Source organism: Acanthochromis polyacanthus, chromosome 15 (genome assembly GCF_021347895.1).
Source record: "Acanthochromis polyacanthus isolate Apoly-LR-REF ecotype Palm Island chromosome 15, KAUST_Apoly_ChrSc, whole genome shotgun sequence".
NCBI classification, from domain to species: Eukaryota; Metazoa; Chordata; class Actinopteri; family Pomacentridae; genus Acanthochromis; species Acanthochromis polyacanthus.
In genome coordinates this window covers 22728115-22744566 of record NC_067127.1, presented here as the reverse complement: position 1 = coordinate 22744566, position 16452 = coordinate 22728115, and the positions used below count along the sequence as shown (strand labels likewise).

General features: G+C 39.9%; 1 protein-coding gene across 1 annotated transcript in view; it reads right to left on the bottom strand.

Annotated features, from left to right (window-relative positions):
* Positions 1–16452, bottom strand: part of dntt (deoxynucleotidyltransferase, terminal) — a 123779-nt gene that overhangs the window by 17091 nt on the left and 90236 nt on the right. The gene's annotated exons all lie outside the window — the stretch shown is intronic.

Here is a 16452-nt window from a genome sequence, read left to right as displayed (position 1 = left end):
TGTGCAGGTTTGATTCTGCAACTACAGTATTGAATGTGGTGACAGCACAGCGTATGAATCAGCCACTCACGGTTCTATTTGGTGACAGTACACTGCTGGGCTTTGTGGAGGCATTTTTACCAGATGTTCATAGCTGTATTTTCTTGATAACCTCATTTTGTATTTTGGTAACGCACTGTGATAGTGAATATGCCACTGTGAAGTCAGGGGTGAGTTATATTGTGTGCCATTAATAATCAAACTGCACGGAGTAATTTTGGTAGCAGGGCCAGAGACTCAGAGTTTCATAAAAGAGGAAGCAGTCATTTTCTGTTATTTCTGAGGCCTTACCATGCAGTGTGCATATAAAGAGATCTCAAGACTTGAAACTAAACAATGCTTCCCATCCTGCAGTGCTCTGCCATTGCTGGCTGAGTTTCTAATGGCTGTCATCCAGCACAGAACTGCCACAATGCGTCATGATGCACAGAGTTAATAGACTGACAAATGCCATCCTCCTTCTTCTGTATCATTAAACAGTTTCCCACATTGGAAAATGGTTCTCTGGGGAGCCAGGAACATGTAGTCAAGTCTGCTTTCTCCTGTGACACTGGCTTAATTTAAAGTACCATATACAGGGTGTCCCTAAAGTCTGGACACACAGGAAACCGCAGATTAAATATGGCTTTGTTGAAAGAAGAAATAGCTAAATTGGTACTTCTCCGTGATCATGAAGGGTGGACATATCGGAACATCGCGGATGAATTCAATCTTTTGACAAAGCCATATTTAATCTGTGGAGGGAAAAATATACATAGTTTATGAGATTTCCTATGTGTCCAGATTCCAGGGACACCTTGTGAACTCACTGTCCTCTTTATTAGGTACACCTTGCTAGTTAAAGGTGGACCCCTTTTTGTCTTCAGAACTGCCTTAATTCTTCATGATTTGCTTTCAACAAGGTGTTGGAAACATTCCTCAGAGATTTTGGTACATATTGACATGAGAGCATCACATAGTTGCTGCAGATTTGTCGGCTGCACATCCATGATGTGAATCTCCCATTCCACCACATCCCAAAATTGCTCTACTGGATTGAGATCTGGTGACTGTGGAAGCCATTGGAGTTCAGGGAACTCACGCTCACGTTCAAGAAACCAGTTTGAGATGATTTGAGCTTTGTGACATTGCGTGTTATCCTGCTGGAAGTAACCATCAGAAGATGGTACACTGTGGTCATAAAGGGATAGACATGGTTAGCAACAATACTCAGGTAGACTGTGGTGTTTAAACAATCCTCAATTCATACTAAGGGGCCAAAAGTGTGCCAAAAAATATCTCCCACACCATTACACTACCAGCAGCAGCCTGCACCATTGATACAAGGCAGGATGGATCCATGGTTTCATGTTGTGTATACCAAATTCTGACCCTACATCTGAATGTCGCAGCTGAAATCAAGACTCATCAAGCCAGGCAGTGTTTTTTTAATCTTCTATTGTCCAATTTTGTTGATCCTGTTAGAACTGCAGCCTCAGTTTCCTGTTCTTAGCTGACAGAAGTGGCACTAGGTCTGGTCTTCTGCTGCTGTAGCCCATCTTCTCGAAGGTTGGACGTGTTGTGTGTTCAGTGATGGCATTCTGCATTCCTTGGTTGTAACGAGTGGTTATTTGACTTAGTGTTGCCTTTCTATCATCTTCAACCAGTCTGTCCATTCTCCCATGACACCCTCACAGGAACAAGGCATTTTCATCCACACAATTGTCACTCTCTGGATATTTTCTCTTTTTCGCACCACTCTCTGTAAACCTTAGAGATGGTTGTGAGTGAAAATCCCAGTAGATCAGCAGTTTCTGAAATACTCAGACCAGTCCATCTGGCACCAACAACCATGCATGTTTCAAGTCACTTAAATCCCCGTTCTTCCCCATTCTGATGCTCGGTTTGAATTTCAGCAAGTTGTCATGACCATGTCTACATGCATACATACAATGAATTGAGCAGGAGTACCTAATAAAGTGGTCGGTGAGTGTGTGTTCTTAGGAGTCCCATTGGGAGAAGCTTTTATGGCAGTTTTTTTCGAAGCATTATGTATTGAACTGTTCCCTCCTTCACAAAACTGACACAGAATGTGATTGCTGAAAGCAGACTGCTTTTAAAAGGAATGAAAAGAAGTCATCGTATTTGTCATGACTCATGTCAAAGCCTATACAGCCTGATTAATTCCTCCTAATCACACTTAGGTTGTGATACGGTGTCATTGTGCCCACAAGCTGACAAAAAAAACAAACACTTGCCACGCATCTTTACAAAAATAGAGAGCTGGATGAACTGCAGCACCATATCTTTGCTTTGCCCTCCCATACTTCATCCAAACACACCACAGCTATTGGTTGTGCAAGCAGAAAATGCATCACTTCTGTGCAGCAGGGCACTGGTCAACAAACCATGCTCAGAATAGCTCCTGTGCAACCTTTATGAACTGGGTATAGATCATCCCTTTATGATATCAACTGATGACAGACAGACATTTTTTTTACACAAAAAAAATCCTGTTATTGTCCAATCGTTCATGTACTCTTTGCCATCAGTTGCAACAAAATGAATCAAAATTAATTTGAGCACAGGCACTATGGATAATATCGCCACAAATATGTAGAACATACTAATGGAGAGCATTCCAACTCACTTTTCTCCCTTTTTATCAAGTCAAGCACAAAGATTTGAAACCACTTTCCTACTTCTTTCAGTACCTGAATGCATCACCACCTGTAATGCCATGAAAGGTGTGCTGATCCTGCATTTCAGTAGTTCAGTTAGTTGCTTTCTTTAATTCGTTGCATAGTGTTCTGACTGTCACTGGGAGATCTGTCCAGATGCCTCCTAAAGGAGAGCTTAAGAAGGTGGCTCTGCGCTACCTCATCAGATGTGAAAGGTTAACCAGATGTGCATTTTCTAAAACAAGCACGCGTACTGTTTGAAAACACTGTTAAAGGCATAAATCTTATTGTTTAATGGCTTGTCTTAGTTTGTGTCTAAGTGTGGAATGGCACACTTGCGGCTTCTCTTGGTTGATGGCCCACTACAACAGCAGTTCTCACCAAACAAACCGCAACAGGTGTTTCCTGCTCTCAATAGGCTTGGCTCGTTGCTTTAGAATAAGGCAAGGAGGGCATCATACTAGTGTAGGAGTTGGAGACTGTCAGAGCGAGCTCATTGACAAATAGACATTTTGAAAAACTTCGACACTCTCCAAGAGAAATCCAAGAAAAATAAAGTTATTTTGACCTTGTTAACATATCCGTATAGTGTTTTTATATGACAGCAGGTATATCATGAGTGCATGAGCAGTCAGGGCCATGGCTGGGCATTTCCACCTTTAAACTGCAGTGCAACAACAGTCAGCCTTCCTGGGCTTCATATGTAATATACATAAGGAACTAATCCTTTAAACTTGGAGGGCAAGGCCTTGGGTATCATTATTTTTCAGAATAATTTTCTGGGTTGCAAATGTTTGGCTGAATTAATCCAACATTACAGCTTGCTATTGTGTTGTGCAGAGACAGTATTTGGGCCATGACTGAGCTGGTGTGCTCGAGCTGGAACAAAAGGAGGCAACTGTGCGGAGTTACATCTAAAGGTGAGCTCATGGTTTCTACATCATGACCATTTACCATTACAGATGTGCATGTACCTCTGTTCATATTGCACAATTAGTACATATCAGATGGTCGCACTTCCCTGTATATCAACACAAAAACACACTATGCTCTTGTGGATGTTTCTGAAATCTGACTGTGGCTTCACACTCTCCCCAGGATGTCAGATTTGACTGCAACATTGTGTCAGTGTGATCATTCCTGAGTTGTGGCAAGCACCGTGGGTGAACTCAGCATAGGATTTCTGAAGAAGTTAGAACCTCCCCACTGTGTTTGCGCACCGTCAACAGAAAGCATGTACGAATCAAACCAGCTCTAAAGTCCTTCTAGTGCTCCTTCAATTCACCTCTTTCTAACAATATTCATAAAGGTCTCCTCAAAGCAAGCATTTTTTGACCACCATTTGTTTTCTTGGGATAGTTGCCACAATGGCATTGAGGACAGTCCGCATGGAAACTTCTGAATGTGGAAAGATGGCCAAATTTATGTCACACTCACAGACATCAGCTTTATTGGGCTTTAATCAATTCCCAGTTTCTAATCATTTACCAAGACTGTAATCTCTCTATCTTTTCTGATCGCCTTGCAAAATTACTTTTGGAAAGATTTAATGAGGAGGCATGAGAACAAGTTCAGTCACTATAGGCCTAGAAGCACTGTTTATGTCGTTAACTGCTCAACAGCCATCTCATACTATTGCTTCTGTGATGGCCATTGAAGCTGACAACAGTGTTTAGAAACTAATGAGTAGCTCCACAACTGGTTCACTCACTGACAATGCTGATACAGTTTAGACAATTTAAGGCTATAGACAAAATGACTTATCTCCTCACTTTCCAGTGAGTCCGTCTACAGTGAATGCATTTCAGAGGGCATGGCAGCACAAAGACCACAAGATACGGCTGAAACACGCCGATGATTGTTCAGTCGAGTGTCCCTGTAAATAAAGCTTGGGGTAAACCGAAACTGGAGTCCTGAACAGACGAGCGTCTGTACCGCTGCGAGGGATGTGTCCATTAATGTTACATGACAAGCAGACACGGCTCAACACTGGGCCTTCCTGAAACCTTCAGCCATTCACTTTCATCAATTATGAAGGAGGATCTGTCTCCTGACACACCCCAGTTCAGCCCGATCCCCAGCCTCCACCACAACCCCCCTCTCTCATTATTTTCCCATGTTTGTCCTCTCCTTCCATCTCCCAAGTTCACAGAGTCAACTCATTTCTTCTCTTTACACTAATTTCAGAAAAACAGAATGCAGGTTGCTGGATTTGAGTGATAATAGCCTGCTATTGAATCCCTGCTTTATTTTAGTGATGCAAAACACAGGCTCAATAGAATCTATAAATACTCCCCGTCCTTTTTTCACCCATTAAGAGCTGGTAGCAGGCACAGTGTGGGTGGACGGGAGGCTGGAAAAGTGGAGGCAGAGGTAGTGGTGAGGTGGCTGTGGTGAGAAGGGGAAAGAGACGGTAGATTTCAAGTACAGTAAGTGAACAGATAATAGTCATGCAATTATCCTGAATGTGCCTCTCTTCTTTCAGAAATGTTCCTTCCTCTAAATGTGTCCATCGCTCTAATTCCCTCCATAATTTCCCCTAATTTCAGTCTATTTTTCAACAGTTCCACATTCCCTCCTCTATCATTACCCCCTTCTGTCAGGCAATAGCTGTCAATATGATTTATCATTGATGCTAACTGATGTCGTTGTCCCACTGTGAAGGCTGATTAGATGACCACCCTGCTGATACAACCCTGTCAGGGACTACAGTCTGTAAGATTGGCAACAACACCACCATGTCTCTTTCCTTCTCCTCATGTGTCACTCTGTCTTTCTCCTTTCCGTTTTATTGTCATTGCCGTCTCTTTAGCATATCCCCAAGTTAAATCTAGCAGTATCAAATGCCATTCTTCTAAGGCTACACGAGGCAGCAATTTGGCAGTCGACTTGTCTTGTCAACGCGAATCCAACAGTGGAGCAGATTTTTTTTAATGTGTCCCCCTTCCCTTTATTTACCCTATCTGGCCCAGAAAAACTGCAGTGTTAGATATAAACAAAATCTTCACTGCGAACAGAATGTGATGAATGGAAACACAAGACCAAAGAAAAAGAATAAACTGTAAAATAGCAAAGAGAAGCACTGTATGCAGAGGGAGGAAAGCACTGTAAGCACTGCTTTCTGCCTGTTTCATCCTTTGGTATGAAGCTTCAAATGGTGTCAGTTCACTAATGGCTTCTTTACATGAAAAGCTGGCATGTATGGCAGCTTTATAATCAATAATTCAGCATTTATTCTGTAATTAAACAGGCTTTTTCTAGGAACATTTATCCAACATCTCTTGACCCAATAAGTAAGAGAATATGTTTGCTTTTTTTCCAGAATGCTCAGCATTATCACTCCACTGCATTGCAATTGAATGGCAATCTCGTATTTCATGTATCGACATAAAACTGCGAACAGACATTCACTGTTCCTTAAGTGATGGATCCTAAACATCTAAGGACTTTGGTAATGTGCTGTATTTTCCTTTAACACAAAGTTAGGATATTTATTCATTGAAATATAGCCTTTCCTATTGGATTTTTTCATTGTAATGTTATCGTCATTGAAACAAACTGCTTTTCTTAGTGTTTTGGTGATCTTCACTTGATGCTGTGGCCCAGCAGACAGGTCACAGCAGCTAAATACACTACTGTTCAAAAGTTTGGTGTCACCCAGACAACTACATGTTTCCTAGAAAACTTACACTTTTATTCTTGTGCTAACATATTTGCACAAGGGTTTTCCAATCATCAATTAGTCTTTCAACACCATTAGCTAACACACCATTGGAACACAGAAGTGATGGTTGCTGGAAATGTTCCTCTGTACTCCTATGTAGATATTCCATTAGAATAGTCATTTACCACATTAACAATGTCTAGACTGTATTTCTGATTCATTTATTGATATGCTCAATGAAAAAAAAAAAAGCTTTTCTTTCAAAATTGTGGACATTTATAAGTGACCCAAAACTGTTGAACAGTAGTGCAAGTCTAGTGGCCACCTTTTCAATTAATGCCAGCAACTGGTTGCATTTTTCACATCCATCCATCCTCTATACACCGCTTTATCCTCATTAGGGTCGCGGGGGGTGCTGGAGCCTATCCCAGCTGACTCGGGCGAAGGCAGGGGACACCCAGGACAGGTCGCCAGTCTGTCACAGGGCTACATACACAGACGAACAATCACACTCACATTCACACCTACGGACAATTTAGAGTACTCAATCAACCTCAGCATGTTTTTGGACTGTGGGAGGAAGCCGGAGTACCCGGAGAAAACCCACGCATGCTCAGGGAGAACATGCAAACTCCATGCAGAAAGATCCCAGGCCCACCCCAGGATTCGAACCAGGGATCTTCTTGCTGCAAGGCGAAAGTGCTAACCACTACGCCACTGAGCAGCCCTCGCATTTTTCACATATTTGGTGAAATATTATACATCTGTTTTTAAAACAAATTGCACAGATGTGTCCTCAAGTGAGTAACCACTGACTACCACCTTGGGATTGGCATTTGTCATGGGGATCCTTGAATATCTAGCACCAGCATTTCATCCAAATATTTACCCATACTTTGATTTATGACAAAAAAAATAATGGCATTCCCATCAGCTGCAGGTTTTTATCTAGTATCATATCTAATTAGTATCTAGTACTAATTAGCCCATATTAGCACTCTAAACCATGAGGGTTACAAGCTTGTCAGTAATGTCTTCTGTATTAAATCACTGTAACCTTTTTAATCACTCCAGTAAATGCCAAACATCACATCTAAAACTGTAGCAAAATGCATATAAAACTCAGTGTGTAAAAAATATCAAAGACTATCGCGAGCAACAAATCAGCATGAAACCATAAAAGAATGAAACCAAAGACTGGTGGACTCATTTTTAACTGGCTCTGCATCACCAGGCTCACTCCATCACTGTGTATCATTACAGCAGCCCTCCCACTTCACACTCCCCAATCATTTCCATTAAAGTCCCTTAATTGTTTCTCTGACCTCTATGTGGAACGACCCAATCACATGGCAACTGTATGCTGAAATGAATGTCCATATTTGCATTGTTCACCTGTCAGGGGGGCGTCATTACTTGGGTGGCTGGAGCGAACAGACGTCTTGTTCAAGGGGAAGGAGGACAAAAGAAGGTCTCCCATAATTTTTATGACACCACAGTGAAAGAAGTGGACAACGTGTCCTAGTTCTGGTGGGCAGGCAGAAATAGGACTGAGAATTTGCAAAGAAATCCAAAGGATTCTAGAATAGCAAAAGTTGTATTTTAGGTGCTTCCAAATAAATAAGAAAAAGTAGAATAAATTGTCAGTACTGAGTTTTGTATCACATCATTTTAAAGAAAACCCGACAGCAAAAAATATAACTAAGGACTGGTCAGAAAATACTGAAATACGTTCCTGCACAAAACACCTTCACATTACGCTAAGTGACTGCTGCCACTGTATAATCCATCCTGCATCCACGCTGTCTGCAGTCATTCCACACGTCTTCCGTCTTACAGTCAGCGCCTTTCATGACCAACTCAGGGACATACCAGAGAAAACGTCCAAACTGACTTGATCAAAGCAAATCCCTGAAATGAAAAATTCCTTGAACCGTTTTTTGACAGGAAGAGAAAAAAACCTGAAATGTGATGGGCTTTTACAGCAAACCAGCAAGTCTTTGTAATGCTGAGTGGCAGTTCCCTTAGAGGAGAGCAGGGTTTCTAATCAGAATAAATGCAAAAAGACATGCAGACCTGCTGTGTGGTTCTGGCATTAACTCGGACAGAGGATCAACAAAGACATTCCGGTGTTTCAGAACAAATTGTAATTACAGCACATGGAAACCGACGAGAAAAACGAGTATCAATCAGAGATAAGGAGCAGGCCAAGTACTGCAATAAACAGATTCTGGTGCGTTTAGTAGTTTGTATGGGGATTTTAAAAAAAAGCAAAAGTACCAACAGTTGATTCCTCTCTCTTTTACCAACTACTGCTAAAGTGTCTTTGAACAAAACACTTATGAAGCAATTACACAAATACCCCATTTACACCTGGCAGTGCAGTGTGGATCTGGATATAATATACAGATAATGAACAATCTGATGGTATATTGTGCTATCTGTATTCTGTCTGAGTTGATCAGATTCAGGTCAGAAGGCAGGCGAAAAGAGAAGTTGCTGACAACAATTCCAAACAAGGGACATTTAAGATAGAAGTTGCGCCATAAACATAATTTTAAAACATGTGGAAAGGTGTGGCAGTTTAGACAGCTAATGTCAGTTCTTATCTTTATTTTTAAGCATAGAAAAATGTTTTCATAGATTTACAGTTCTACAATTTATTTTAGCAGATGCTTTTATATAAGCGATGCACAGCTTTGTAGCTGATGTAGCTTTGACTTTTGATTGTAAAACCACAGGGAACAAATAAGGAAGCCAGAGCATTCTCCAATCCATGTCAATATAATGAATGTAGCTTCTTTTTCAGGCATTCAATTCAGCTGTCAGTGTTTAAATACCCTAGCTGTATTAACATAGCCATATTAGTTGAAAGCCTTATTTAGGATGTGTGTCTACATTGTTAAATGATTCTAAATGTGACATTACGGTTCAAAAGTTTGGGGTCACCCAGACAATTTCATGTTTTCCATGAAAACCCACACTTTAATTCATGTGCTAACATAATTGCTCAATGGTTTTCTAGTCATCAGTTAGCCTTTCAACATGATTCGCCAACACAATGTAGCATTAGAACACAGAAGTGATGGTTGCTGGAAATGTTCCTCTGTACTCATATGTAGATATTCCATTAAAAAAACAGACATTTCCAGTAAGAATAGTCATTCACCACATTAACAATGTCTAGACTGTATGTCTGATTCATTTATGTTACCTTCATTTTCTTTCAAAAACAGGGACATTTCTAAGTGACCCTAAACTTTTGAACAGTACTGTATGTGGAATGTCCACATAAGGATGTACTATTAGCTTTCATTGACTAGAAAAACAAAACAGTAATACTGTTCAGTAATACATTTAGACATGTACTGGATCAAACACGTCTCAGCTCAAAAAAGACCTATAAGTGCCCCAATGTTTAAACCAATAATCCAAACATCAGAGTGGATGACTGGATGTTACTTCCTACATAATTCATCCACAGTTGTGCACTGGTGACTGTGATGATGTGTTGGGTCAAACCGGTTGTTGTTTTCCACATGTGTATTGTGATCTTATCTTATTAATTATGACCTGAGCCTGCAGATCCTTCTTCCATCTTCCAAGGGCAACCACTCACAAAAGCAGCATTTTGAGATTGTAACCTTGAAAAACGCAAGCGGCTGTTATAGTCAGACTCACCTTTCTGGTACAAACAATCCAGTGTTTTTCTGTTAGCTCGACCCTTTCACAATAATCCTTTCTTTAGGAGTACGTGGAAATTATGCATTTTGTTGCAAGCACCTGGGTGCCTGCTTTCAGAATGGGTTTTTATAATGCTTTTGAAGTGTCATATTAGAAAAACATAATGGAAACAGCAAAATTAAACTTCCACTTTGCAAAAACGTTGTTACTCGCTTGAGGTGCCTTTTCAGTTTTTGAAAGAGTTAGTGTACTTCGTGGTAGAATAAAGTCTTTTTGTTTTTTACATACGTTCAGGGGCGTCACTAGGTTTTTAGGACAGGGGGGCTTAGCCCCCAGGAGATGCACAAGGTGTGAGGGAATGTTTAATTTCACAAACAGCTAACAAAAACTGAGGAATTGCTTTTCCACTTTTTGGACAGATTTAGATTTATTCCGAGATACTTTACTGTGTAAATGTTTTAGGCCACGGTGGCCATGACTTTTGCTCACAACACAATAATTCAGGGCTGCCAACTTGTAAACAGACCTTAGAGTGAGATTTGGTTTATGTGTGATGCTGGTGGGGGGTTTGGGGGCCCTCCCCCAGAAAATTTTGAAAATTATTGATCCTATTTCCTGCATCCTGGTGTATTTTAAGAGCATTTTGTTAAAATGTTATTATAGAGATAACATTAATTGATAAAAAATACACTGAGCTTCAAAAAAGCAGAAAAAAAAACAGAGCAATGGCAGGCAGTATTGAAAATGGTTCTTCGTGTAAAATATGGATGAAAGTTCTGTGGCTGGATGTGCACAAGACATTTCAGTATTTTCCATAAATATCTGCATAATTGAAATAACTCCAGCAACCACTTTGTAACATTTGTCTTGGAGGATTCTAACGCACTCAGCAGCTTCTAGTTGACCACATCAATAAGAGCGCACACACTTAACAGGACGATATGGACAGTATGAAAATGGCCAATACCAGCTAACATAAAAGAATAAGTAAAGCTTCTTCGGTTTAAGACTATTTTTGATGATTTCTCTTCTTTTTCCCCATAAAGTTGTGTTTGTTTCTACTTTCTTTAATTTTTTTGGCCGTGTTTTCTGTTTGTTTGTTTTAAATTATTTATTTTACCAGGTAAGATCAGTTGAGAACAGTTTCTCATTTACAATAATGAACTAGCAAGAGGCCCCAGCAGCTGGCAAACTACAGGGGTGTGTTCCAATACTACCATACTGAATAGTATAATAGAAAAATAATTGCTATGACCAAATACAGAGAACGTCAAATTGAGTAAGTGAAAATACAAAGACACCCCATTTCATCCAGTTGTCTTGCAGCATGACCTGCAATCCTTTGCAGAATGGAAGATACATCACACACAACAGTGTCTTGCTCACGTAACAAGCTTGACCTGCTGAGAACACATAAACAGATGACTTCACATACTTCACACAAAACAAGTCTGATTTGCATTTTCTCAGTCCACAACGATACCGTCTGTATGAGGCTCTACGTAAACACAGCAAATACTTCTTACCTTCTCAGCTTAGGATGTCAACATTTGCTTACGAGCACAAAACTATTTTGCACCAGAGGCTGATGGGAATGTAGATAGGTATTGTAGATATTTGGTGTTTAACCACAGGATAAATAACTTTTTTGACCTATTATGGATCTGATGAGAAACTGGAGCATAAAAGAAGGGTTAGAATAAAAGAAATGAATCACAAGAGACTGAACCACAAGCCTCAAGGTTGCACTAGAGAAAAAAATCAAACCATGAAAACATGATAACGCATCCAGTAAAACTCACTTCCTGCACCTTTGATAGGTTCTTGATTAATAGGAATAGAACGGGTGTCATTTTCCAAAAGATTGTCATTTGCACTGCCATCCCCGATTGTCTCCCAAATACTATGCTCCTATACAAACAAACTGCATCTTAAAGTACATTTTGAGATGCTTCGACTCAGCCTGTCTTTGCCATTTCTTTTATCGCTGTACTGTTGCTCCTTTTTGGACAACTAATCATAGATTAGATGGCAGGAATTATCACCTTGGCAACCAAGAAAACGGACCAAATGCTTCAACCATGGCATGAAAGGGTTGCATTTAGATCATCCTCCATTCTCTTCTACTGCCTTCTGTAGATGCTGTGGCGCTTTCAAGCTGGAAGTCTTTCCCACTGCATCACAGGCAAGAAACTGAATTTGTTCGAAAACTTAATGATTTTTCTTTCAAAATGGAAAAATTAGAGAATAGTTAAGTTGTATATGAACTTCACATGCTGAGATTATTTGGTGATTCAAAATTGTCCGTAGGTGTGAATGTGAATGTGCTTGTTTATCTCTATTGTATGTATTTATAGGTTTTGTCCTGTGATAATACTGGTGACCTGTCCAAGTGTCCCCTGTCTTCACTCTAAGTCAGCTGGGATAGACTTCAGCCCACCATGACCCTAATGAGGATTAAGTGGTGTATAGATAATGGACGGATGGATGGGTAGATGGATACTTTAGGGCACATTTTAGTTTGTGATACTTTTAAGCTGATAAAAGAAACCTTGAAATGCTCTCAAGTATTTGTTGTGAAACTCCCTGGGACCCTAATGATGATAAAGGGGTGTAGATACACTACGGTTCAAAAGCTTGGGGTCATTTAGAAATGTCCTTTTTTTGGAAGAAAAGCAGTTTGTTTCAATGAAGACAACACTAAATGAATCAGAAATAGAGTCTACACATTGTTAATGTGGTAAATGACTATTCTAGCTAGAAAATGTTGATTTTTAATGGAATATTTTAAAGGTCCATTTCCAGCAACCATCACTCCTCTGTGCTAATGCTACATTGTGTTAGCTAATGGTGTTGAAAGGTTAATTGATGATTAGAAAACCCTTGTGCAATTATGTTAGCACATGAATAAAGGTGTGAGTTTTCATGGAAAACATGAAATTGTCTGGGTGACCCCAAACTTTTGAACAGTAGTGTAATGGATGGATGGGTTGTCCATGCAGCAGTTGACTTGTGGTCCACAGCAATACACAAGCACTCCTTTCATGCACATCGTAAAAAAATGGCACCATAATTTCTTACATGTGTTCCCAAACTGCAGGTAAATTGATGAGTCATGCATGGGACGCTAGTATAGCATTTGTTCTGCAGCACCATAAATGGCTTATGCCCCAGAACTGATACAGTTATACCCATTTTTACATTTCATAACATCATGGCCATGACTGCAGGCTTTTTGTGGCCATTTAGAGTGGATTTATGCTTCTTTTTTTTTATTTTTACCTTCAGACATGGTCAAATATTGTACCTTCCTATCAAGAACAGCAAATTCATCATGAAGTAGTGAAGCAGTTGAAAGGAAATGTCTCCAAAAAGGCAAAGAAACACTAAACATCGAAACAGTTAGAGCTAAATGGTCATACTTCAAGCTTTTGTTGCAACACTGAAAGCTTCAGCTCTTCACACTTGCACTGACCTTCTGTCAAATGCTTGAGTTTCTTCTCTCACTTTCCTTATGAAAAAAAAAACAGGACTAAAGAAATCCTCCTGCGCCTTGCTTGTTTGGAGTTTGTCATCACACATTGCAAGAATGTGCATGTTGGCAATATTCAAGATGGTCCAATTTTCCAAATCCAAATGACTCTTGTAATCTGTCATCCCCCATCCTTATCTCGCCGGTAGGTGGGAGTTTCTCGTGAAATGTTAGACAAGGTTTTATGAGAGAAATCAGGAGTAGGCCGCCTGTAAATATGAGATATGTTGAGATTCTTCAAATCCTCTAGACTGATCCCAGCTTAAAAAGCTCTGCTCTGCTCCAAGACGTCTTCATGCAGGATGTTGGTCTATTTTAATAATTGCCCAATTTTTCCTGGACAGTGCTGTCACATCACACAGCGATGTTTTTGTAAGTTTCTTGTCGGCTCCAGGGATGATAATGGGCCATTTTATATGTGACCAGGAGTTGTGGGTATGGTATTACCCGAAATGACGAGCTGACACTTCTGCCTGCCGTGATGACATTGGTACCCATGGTGATGACATTTCTGTCTGTGGTGATAATGTTTGCGCCAACAGAGTTAAGTACTGTACTCACTGTGAGGATGTTTCCAGTCACGATGATGACATTTCTACAATATATTTCATGACAATAAAGATTTTTTTTCTCATATTTCGGCAGTTTATGTTAGAGCTGTGATGTTTTTGTTTTGGGGTTTTTTTGCACAGTGATGGATACACGTTTCCTAAAACACAAGGAATTGTTATTCCGCCAAGGAATGCAGCGGAGTTCTGTTCATTTTGGCTGTGATGTGGCTTATAGTCTGGATCCATTTGTTAAAGATTTCTGCATGATTGTGAGATAGCGGCATGGCGTCAGTGTAACTATGACAACAAGCTGCCTGCCGACAATCACATGATTGTGATCCTACTACAAATTCACCATTGCAGACTTATCAGGACTTATCCGAAAATCATGCAATGACTGAGCAGCCTTGGCGGAGTGCTACGCTCTCTGAGTGCTTTTCTTGTTTCTTGATGTGACAGTTTTTGAAAAGTAAAAGAAAAAATGTATTTATTAAAAGGTATTTCAAAACCTCTCAATAAAAAGCTCCAGACCACTTCCACATATGCTAGGTTACTACACTACAACTCCAGCATTGTGATGCAGAGAAAACATAATGCCAACTATGCAGATGTGGATTCAAAGGGGACAAGTAAGTAGTAGTTTGACAACAAACACATGTTAGTGGTATATCCCGCTGTTTGTATGCATGTCCACAAAGGAGTATGATTCTTGTGTCTCTACAAACTTTGCACACCTACACACATGGCAGATCCTCTCAAGCTCCATCATATTGGACGGAAGCGCCTCTGAAATGCCACCATCAGGTTTGTCCACAGATTTCTGTGACTTGAAACATGTTATGAAGTCACTCCTGTGTTGTCCTGACTGTATAGTTTGCATCACTGTCATACTAAAAGGTGAAATTTCACCCTTGTCCTTGGTTGCTGCACCATGAAACACTTTTCTTCAACAACTTTTGTGTATTTAGCTGCATTCATCCTTCGTTTAACTCCGACCTATTACTGCCCATGAGAACCAATGCTGCCACCAGTGCCTAATGTTTAACAGACACAGTGCTTAGAGTTCTGTCTAATGAGTTCAGTTCGGTGTTTATCTCACCAAAACAGAGACTCTTTCACTCCATCCTGTTAGAGTACTTTAAATGCTGTTTGGCAAACCCTAAGCAGGTTGCCTTGCCTTTTACTCAGAGTGCCTTCTGTCTAGCTACTCTATCATGAAGGCCTGACTGATGAAGTCCTGCTGAGCTGATTGTCAGGTGTGAATAGTGCAATGATACACAGGTGTGTGGATGTCTAAATTCAAAACTCCAATAGCCACAGGTGGACTGCAGCTGAGTTCTAAGCACACATCAAGGGTTAATGCAGATGACCACCATATTTTTTAACATTCATCTGCAAGTTCATAGTTTCAGAATGATTTGAATTTGTCATTTCTCTGTCTTGTTATTTTTTGGCTTTCAAACAAGCAAATTCTTTTAAATATATGCAGATATATGCTTATAATTCATTTATTACAGCTTTACATCCAGCTTATGAATGTTATGGGGGCTAAGTGGCTTTACAATTAGCACTAAAGGTAACCTACATGCCTCAACACATTCCCATCCCAAAGTTTGCAGTCAGTCATACTTTTTTTTTCTTTTCCCAGTACAGATTTTATTACAGGGTATAAATGCTGTTGAGACTAAAGCTGCAACTCACATATGCATTTGCTATTTATACCTGACCTTTACATTCCTCTTTATACTGTGCTTGACCAATCTGTGTGACAAAATAGGTGCTAAAAGCAAAAGAGAGTTCAATACTGAGTGTAAAATAACCACTAACAAACTGCACACGGCCTATAATAAAACAGATGATTCACAAACTGGGGAAATAAGGGAAAGAAAGAAAAAAGTTAAATCAATTTCAGCTCCTGAAAATAGAACACCAAGTGCAGCAATTACCAGAATAAGGTTCCTGGAATACTCTACTTCCGCAGCAATAATAAACAGTGGCAATAATTCAACCTGTAATCCACTTAGTGTGCTTAATGAAATGCTACATATTGTTTGTGCACATGTAAGACAAAAGACAAAAATAAACTCCTCCTGGCTCTTACCTACACCCAGTCCTCCTCAGCTTTATTATAAATGAATACCGCACAGTACAACTGGGTGCAAAGCTTATTTTAGCAATCTGACTCTACAGTAATTGCTATTGGCTGCTTAAAATGTGGCAATTAACGGGGACAATTTAGGTTTTTATTGGTTATTATGATCTGCATTGGATTACATTGTTAGCTTTAGTTTATGATGGAAACAGAAACAATAATAAAGTAGC